General features: G+C 43.7%; 1 non-coding gene across 1 annotated transcript; it reads left to right on the top strand.

The window, feature by feature from the left end:
• Positions 1-1,219: 1,219 nt before the first annotated feature.
• Trnat-ugu lies at positions 1,220-1,294 on the top strand. Its single transcript has one exon. It is a non-coding gene; the product is annotated as a tRNA-Thr (tRNA).
• Positions 1,295-9,338: the final 8,044 nt, after the last annotated feature.

The raw sequence follows: 9,338 nt of genomic DNA, 5'->3' as shown, positions 1-9,338 counted from the left end.
TCTCTTTGATGGTAACATTACCATACTACTCCTAGCAATTCTCGTAATGTTAGCCGAATTTATTTCTCTGTTCCCATAGCCTTGATAATAAACGGGAGTGTAACAGGGAAAGCTGCACCATTCATTCACTCGCCCGCAATGTTAGTCAGTGATACGTATAAAAAAGCAGAAACTGTAATGAAATGCAGCAAGAGCTGCAGATTATAGACTTTTCGTGCAGAGACTGGAAATTGATCCCCTACAGGTATTGCGTCTAAATGTACGGAAATACCCATTGCTGTTAGATTGCACGATAGGCTATTAATCACTCGTAATTCACACTTGTAAAAAATCTAGGAGTATGAGTCGCCGGCCGTGGTGGTCGTGCGGTTCTAGGCGCTGCAGTCCGGAAGCGCGGGACTGCTACGGTCGCAGGTTCGAATCCTGCCTCAGCCACGGATGCGTGTGATGTCCTTAGGTTAGTTAGGTTTAAGTAGTTCAAAGTTCTAGTGGACTGACGACCTAAGATGTTAAGTCCCATAGTGCTCAGAGCCATTTGAACCATTTTTTTGAATATGAGTCTCGACCGACCTAAAGAGTAATACATTAAATGGATTCGCAATTGCGAATATCTACAACCATCAGCCGTGTAATGGAATGACAATGAAAATCTGTATCTGACCGGGACTCGAACCTGTATTTCCTGCTTATCGCGAGCGGTCGCCTTATCATTTGGCTTTCCGTGCACGACTCATGCTGAGACCGAAACTTCCATATGTCGTCAAACATGCGTCTACAACCTGTACTGCCGGCCGGGGTGGCCGAGCGGTTCTAGGCGCTTCAGTCTGGAACCGCGCGACCGCTACGGTCGCAGGTTCGAATCCTGCCTCGGGCATGGATGTGTGTGATTTCCTTAGGTTAGTTACATTTAAGTAGTTCTAAGTTCTAGGGGACTGATGACCTCAGAAGTTAAGTCCCATAGTGCTCAGAGCCATTTGAACCATTTTTTCTCCTTCACCATTTATGACTGTGCGAACGCTAGGATAAAAGCGTGAAACAGATGAAAAGGTGAAAATCTGAGCGCCCAAGAAACTTGGCAGATTAATCTGCCTCGAGTAATGAGTGTGATGGGCAAAATCTATTAGGCGCACCACGAATGCAGTGGTGTGGACGTGTTGGGAATGTGGATCTCACGGGGAGCGTGCAACGGATAAGTCCCTGTAGGCGCACTATCCTCGGTGCCATCGGTGGCTCAGATGGATAGAGCGTCTGCCATGTAAGCAGGAGATCCCGGGTTCGAGTCCCGGTCAGGGCACACATTTTCAACCTGTCCCCAATGAAGTATATCAACGCCTGTTTGTAGCTAGGATGTCGATTTAATTATCATTTCAAATCGGCGGCCATTGCCTAGTCCGATTGCTGCTGGTCTCCGACTAAAGGTGAAGGACTTTACAGAATGTTGTTGGAAGTCTAATACTTGTTCTCGGATAGCAGGCGCAGATGTGGTTATCATGTGCTTGGTGCACAGTACTGCTATCCTCCATTGTGGTGCTCACAAGTGGTCTAATGAAACCTTGGCGATGAGTATGCCTGCCTCATTATCTCACGCAGTCCAGCATCTGGCCATTGTCACATCCGAGTGCCCCACAAATCTGGTTGGTTCAAATGGCTCTGAGCACTATGGGGCTTAACTTCTGAGGTCATCAGTCCCCTAGAACTTAGAACTACTTAAACCTAACTAACTAAGGACATCACACACATCCATGCCCAAGGCAGGATTCGAACCTGCGACCGTAGCAGTCGCGCGGTTCCGCACTGAAGCGCCTAGAACCGTTCGGCCACCAGGGCCGGCCAAATGGAGACCCTACAAACTCTGTCAGGTACCGATAACACTTCCTCGCACGAGTATACGGTAGCTCCGCGTTCTTCACAGTGATCACTCAACATCAGATGCTATTCAAGCTGCATATATACCGTAGCAGGCCTGGTAGCAATAGTAAACACGACCAACACCAATGCATCCTGATGACAGTTGTATTTGTCACAAGGAAGTGCAACTGTAATTGTTTACAAGCTTGCCAATGATGTGTATGCGTATGGTGTTACATTGGCATTCACCCATGTCTTGTGAATGGTTTACTTTATTCGTTAGACAGTATAATAGCAGTTATAGGGAAAGCAGATGCCAGATTACTGTTCTTTGGAAAAATCTTTTTCACAGCCATAAATTTATTAAATGGATGCTGCACTTTTCGCTTTGAGTGTTATTTATTGAAACTTTTTCTCTAACTGACAACTAGTTTCGCCTTTTTTTAAGGCAGTGTCCAACTTTTAGTTCAGAAAGGTGCCATACGATTAAAAATTACAGGGCATTCACACATTACGTGTTTCCACTTGTTTTGGTTTACAAATGTAATTGTTCTTGACGTTTTGACAATTAGTTGGTACAGATTAGGAGGAAAATGTAAATCACCCACGAAGCAAGTAGCTTACAAATCACTCGTCCGCTCGGTTGTTGAATATTGTTAGCCAGTCTGGGATCTGAACCAGGTAGGAGTAACAGAAGATGATGGTGATATCCAAAGAAGAACGATAAATTTCCTCACGGGTTCGTTTAGTAGTTGCGAAAAAGTCACGGAGACACTCATTCGGTTAAAAAAAAATGCTTCTGAGCACTATGGGACTTACCGTCTGAGGTCATCAGTCCCCTAGAACTTAGAACTACTTAAACCTAACTAATCTAAGGACATCACACACATCTATGCCCAAGGCTGGATTCGAACTTGCGACCGTAGTCGTCGCAGGGTTCCAGACTGAAGCGCTTAGAACCGCTCGGCCACTCTGGCCGGCCACTCATTCGGTTCCAGTGGCGTAAGCTTCAAGGAAGGCGCTAAAATCAGTATTAAATTCCGATAACGTAGATAACCTATGTTCCAAGCAGGTCCAGGCAAGATCTTACTTCCTTCTAAAAGGAAACTGATACATCGGCCTAATATCGTGCAGGGCCCCTCGAGCACGCAGAAGTGCCACACCACAACGTGGCATGGACTCGACTAGTGTTTAAACCCACAAGAGTGTTCCTGGAGCCACTCTGTAGCAATTCTGGACGTGTGGGGTGTCACATTATCCTGCTGGAGTTGCCTAACTCCGTCGAAATGCACAATGGACACGAATGGATGCAGACGATAAGACAGGACGCTTACGTACGTGTCACCTGTCAAACTCATATCTAGACGTATTAGGGGTCTCATACCACTCCAACTGCCCCACACCATTACAGAGACACTACCAGCTTGAACAGTCCCCTGCTGACACGCAAGGTCCATGTATTCATGAGGTTGTGTCCATACCCATACAGGTCCATCCCCTCGATACAATTTGAAACGTGACTCGTCCAACCAGGCAAGATTATTTCCAGTCATCAACAATTCAATGTCGGTGTTGATGGGAACAGGCGAGGCGTAAGGCTTTGTGTCGTGCAGTAATCAAGGGTACACGATTGGGCCTTCGGCTCCGAAAGCACATATCGATGATGTTTCGTTGAATGGTTCGCACACTGACACTTGTTGATGGTCTAGCACTGAAATCTGCAGCAATTTGCGGAAGGGTTGCACGTCTGTCACGTTGAACGATTCTCTTCAGTCGTCGTTGGTCCCATTCTTGCAGGATCTTTGTCCGGCAGCAGCGATTTAGGAGTTTTGATGTTTTAAGGAATTCCTGGTATTCACGGTCCACTGGTGAAATAGTCGTACGGGAAAATCCCCACTTCATCGCTACCTCGAAGATGCTGTGTACCATCGCTCGTGCGGCAACTGTAACACCACGTTCAAACTCACTTAAATCTTGATAACCTGGAATTGCAGCAGCAGTAACCAATCTAACAATGCACCAGACACTCGTCTTATGTAAACGTTGCCAATCGCAGGGCCGTATTCTGCCTGTTTATACTGTATATCTCTGTATTTGAAAACGCATGCCTATATCAGTTTCTTTGGCGATTCACCGTATAAACATCTCGCGCAGAGACTATGAAGGCAAAATCAGACGAGCTCATACTGAAGTTCACGGACAGTCGTACTTCCCGCGCAATTAGTGACGGTGTTCGCCTCAATTTCCATCTCACACCGTAATGTGGGTTGACGAGTGTAGAGGTAGGTGTAGGTAAAGTGGCCGATACCTTCATACCCACAGAGCTGTGCCACCTTGAAAACTGTCTCTCGTTCAACTGAAGTGAGTATTCAAAATGAGAGCTATAGCTCAGTATCGCACTAAATTTAGTCCTTCCATACTTGGCAGACATTGTTTGCGCTGTATATGAACTGTGATGAGTCATCCATCATTTATGACACATGTCTGAAACTGTAATCAAACTCATTCGCGTTGATGAACAAAGAGGCATCGATGAAATATGATTCTTCAATATCTCCAGGCGTATTTCATGACGAAATAAATCTCGGGTGAACAGCCTGGTGTGAGTGTACAAAGGACACAGTATTTCGGCAATCGACCTTGTGCTGATGATGGCGATAAGGTCGATTGCCGAAATATTGGGTCCTTTGTAAACTCACACCAGGCTGTCCCCCCCCCCCCTCCCCCCCCCCCCCCGAGATTTATTTCGTCATCGATGAAATAGTTTAGAAAACAGAAAAAAGTGCTTAAAACTTTGATAAGGCCATACAAATTTGAAGAATTGTATCTGTTGCTGAGATATTGTGGAACGCCGTCCTAGGCGATACTCACTGAGCTACTGTGTGCCGCTCATCTCTGCTAGCCTCCCCCCCCCCCCCCCCCCTATCCCCGTTTTCCCCTTGTCCAGCAATACTATAAAGGAAGTTACTCTCCGAATGCCAAAGTATTATTATTTTATCACTACGACTGGCGTATTATAAGCAGCATTGCTACAAAGATCTTGAATTAAATGATACTTCAATGTATACAATCGCAAATATGTACCTTTTATTTCACTGTAGTCCGTTACCTTATATTTGTGTTTTGTTAGTAACTTTCTCACTTATGCCATAACAGTTACATTATCCTTCGCGTCTTATGTCCTAAGACGGAATAGTTCATACCTAGCTACTAAAAAGTTGAAATCCAGTTATTTCATTCTTCTGTCTCACATTACACATTTCTTAATTAACTTTACGCCCCTTACAGCATAAAATAAGAGGCACTCATGGATTGCACGTCCAACCACAAATGCCAAAGTTAGGAACTTAGTCCCTGTTTGGTGCTCGGTTATTTTCTTAGGGCACGCAATACCACTTTTACCTCTTGGGTATCTTGTCTTATTCTCGAACCGTACTGCACCTGACTTTACTTCGATTTTTGATTGTCGGTTGCAATTTTGGAGGCAGTATTTCTGTTCGTCGAATGCAACAATTGCCAAGTCACTGTTATTCCAAATGCACGTGATCATCGCGCTAAAATTTAGTACTGTGTGTGTGTGTGTGTGTGTGTGTGTGTGTGCGTCAGTTACTATGAAGGTGAGTGCGTCAGGTTTATCGTCATACCTCCTTGCCTAAGGACGCCAGATGAAAGTTGATGTCATCAAGCCCTGAATGAAAAATTGCGCAACTGATAACTGGGGAGGGGAGCTTGAGAGCGCTACCTAGAGAGCGTGTCCTTTCTGTACCATACTAGGCAAGGGGCTGGAGGGCTCACACGCCGATGTGTGGGTTCCTGCATTTTATATCTTCTATTTTTAAATGAATTCCTTTAACTGGACTCCTATGTGATTTTTAAGGTATGTTAAAGATTGATGACAATTGATTACGTATTTATTTTAAATATTATCATTCGATTTTACAGCGATTGCAGCAATTGTTCCAGTTTACAGATATTACAATTTTACAACTTATAGCTCGGGTATATTATACAGGGTGATTCAAAAAGAATACCACAACTTTAAGAATTTAAAACTCTGCAACGACAAAAGGCAGAGCTAAGCACTATCTGTCGGCGAATTAAGGGAGCTATAAAGTTTCATTTAGTTGTACATTTGTTCGCCATTTCAGCCAATAAAGTTTTTGGTCCCGTTTTCTTCGAAGGTGCTACTGTAACTGGACTACAGTATCTGGAGATGTTAGAGAATTGGCTGTTCCCTCAGCTCGAACAAGAAGCACAACAATTCATATTTCAGCAGGATGGAGCGCCACCACATTGGCACTTATCTGTCCGTAACTACCTGAACGTCAACTACCCGAGGCGATGGATCGGCCGCCAGGCAGCCCGTGACAGAGCACTTCATCACTGGCCTCCAAGAAGCCCTGATCTTACCCTCCCGCGATTTTTTCTTGTGGGGGTATGTTAAGGATATGGTGTTTCGGCCATCTCTCCCAGCCACCATTGATGATTTGAAACGAGAAATAACAGCAGCTATCCAAACTGTTATGCTACAGAGAGTGTGGAACGAGTTGGAGTATCGGGTTGATATTGCTCGTGTGTCTGGAGGGGGCCATATTGAACATCTCTGAACTTGTTTTTGAGTGAAAAAAAAACCTTTTTAAATACTCTTTGTAATGATGTATAACAGAAGGTTACATTATGTTTCTTTCATTAAATACACATTTTTAAAGTTGTGGTATTCTTTTTGAATCACCCTGTATACTAATCTGCACGCACATTTCTACGGGCAAGACGGAATTGCGTTGGCCAAATGTATACCACCAAAGTTTCCCAGATACTTAAATACAGGGGTCAAATTTCCTAAATTAACGAGATCATTCATTTCCTTACACAGTCCGAAGCTGGAAATAAAAGAATTAGTACAAATATTCAAATACCTCTCTTCCAAGCGTGAACGTTGAGACAGACGCACTGAGGGCACGTCTGCTCACTTACCCGTCTTCTGTACACCCCTGAATATGGCGGGCACCCAGCGGTCTTCCTGGGCCCCGGGGGAGGGGGTGGTCTAATCACTTGGCCGTGACCAACCTCTCCACCCCAAATCTTGTGTCACTGGAAAGTCTTTGACTTTTACCTGCCTGTGCTGTCTCTCTGATCCCCTACCCAGGAGTAAGGTTGGCACTACTATACTACAGAACTACTTCCCAACAAAGATTTGGCCATGCTTTAAGGAAAGGTGTAAGGAGGATTAGGAAAGTCCATGTGCAGATTCACATTCACGTACAAGAAATGCGTGATACACGACACATATAAATACATATTATGAAGCCTGACACATTTCTTTCCATCCGTCCACATGGGTTCTGCTGCACCCGCGGCCGGCCGCGAAGTGTAATAAAATTGGCTGCGGAGCCGCCTCTGTTTCTATTTCCCGGTGCGAGCGAGCAGCAAAACCTGCTGCTTATAGAACGGAAACTACTGTACCGTTTCAAGGTATCGAACCCGCCCCGCTATTCTTTGACGATGGTATTAAAATCACACACAAAGAAAACTATATCTTAATCTGAAAGTATATCTGAATACCACAGTGCTTGGTCGTACGTGAGGATTTATCACCGTACCTTTCGTTGACTCGTGAACAAAGTTACCCTGTCAGTTACAGGGAGACGTTAGTTAAGCGTGAATCGTCACTACAGTGCCTTTATCATAATACCACGTAATAGAGAGCCACCACGAGCACTGTACAGAATCATTCGACCGATTGGTATTTATTATCACTGGCGGCTCGGGCGAAATTTTATCAATGTGCTACAATGTACCGTCAATGGCCTTTTAACTTACAAGGGTAGCAATCGAAATTAAATTAAATATGTTAATTTTACATATACAAATTGAACTGTTTAAATACATTTAAATTTATAATTAACCTTTTAACATTGAGGGGTATAAAAAAAATGAAAAATGAGAGTAGCAGTGAGAATCAATCCCAAGCCGACGAACTGCCAGTCGGCGCGCTGTACCACGGCTCTACCAAGTCAACACATAAACTGCTGCTCCATATATTCTACACGTAAATCCTTAGCGTTTTACGTTTTCCTATGGCCCACTTAGACGAAATAGTCTAGGAACCTGATAGGGGCACCTACCTGTTTCTACTCACATAGTTTAAGCCTGATTGGTGAGCCTCTTCCAACACAAGAGTGTTGCTGGATTTACATTTGAAGTATATACCACATGGGCATGATGCCGTTATGTCAACTGCTCCTCAACAATCTCTGATACTCTACACTTGCACAATACGTTACGTGCACTTTCGAAGAAAAATAGTGGCCTTATGCTGTGAGCAACATAGCACTCACAGTGCCGGAAGTGATGACACCACATCAGAGAAAACGCAGTCGAAAACAGTCTCCTGCGTCCGTTCTCTGAACTGATCATAGCGCAGCTGACCAACATTTCAGCACTCGACACTAGTTTCCAGTGTCGTTCTGAGAGCGCTACGTGCGGCTGATCCCGGCGGAGGTTCGAGTCCTTCCTCGGGCATGGGTGTGTGTGTTTGTCCTTAGGATAATTTAGGTTAAGTAGTGTGTAAGCTTAGGGACTGATGACCTTAGCAGTTAAGTCCCATAAGATTTCACACACATTTGAACATTTTTGAACAGAGCGCTACAAAACATGTTTTCGACCATTTTATTTGCATATCAACATACATTTGGAGAGAAATGGAGTAATTTTAGCGCGGGTTCCGGCTGGAATTTGAAGAGAAAAGGCGTGATTTTAGTGCGATTTCCAGCTTTCATTGGAAGAGAAATGGCATAATTCTAGTGCCATATTTACAGCACGTAATAACCGGCCTCCACTGTTTGTAACATGTGCATGTTAGATAAGTTAAGTGAGATCAAACATAGTGTGTCTTTATTTTATTAATCAAATCCGAAGATGCTCAGTTAGGAACGAAAGACATATTTTTCCAGGTGACATTACATCAACCTTTCATAAAAGAAGGTACATCATTAAAAAGAGCTGCTCGATTCATATCTTTGTCATTGTTGGTGATGATGATGTACTCACAGAGTAAACAAATTTAGATGTATAAAACTAAAGAGTGCCCTTTCGAACACTGTGCAGTTTTGATTGTAAGACCGACATAAAATCATCGTAATCCAAGTTGCTGTTGCCGAAACTGTAACACTGGATATACAGAAAAATTACGTCTTTAAAGATGTACATCGAATGGTGTTTTTGTTTTGGATATCCCTCAAAGTTTGAAGTAGGTGACCGGAAAAATTTTCTTTATTTGTATACACCGGAAATCATTCCGTTGTGAAGTGTAATTACTACTACTTAAGTTATATATATATATATATATATATATATATATATATATGTGTGTGTGTGTGTGTGTGTGTGTGTGTGTGTATGCGCTTGTGATGAGTGGATACATAGTGTAGCATCGTGTTTTTGTTGTTGTTGATGATGGTATTAATGACGATGATGGTGATGAGGGAAGG

This window comes from Schistocerca americana, chromosome 1, assembly GCF_021461395.2.
Source record: "Schistocerca americana isolate TAMUIC-IGC-003095 chromosome 1, iqSchAmer2.1, whole genome shotgun sequence".
In the NCBI taxonomy this organism is placed as follows: Eukaryota; Metazoa; Arthropoda; class Insecta; order Orthoptera; family Acrididae; genus Schistocerca; species Schistocerca americana.
This window is presented reverse-complemented; position numbering and strand designations above follow the sequence as displayed.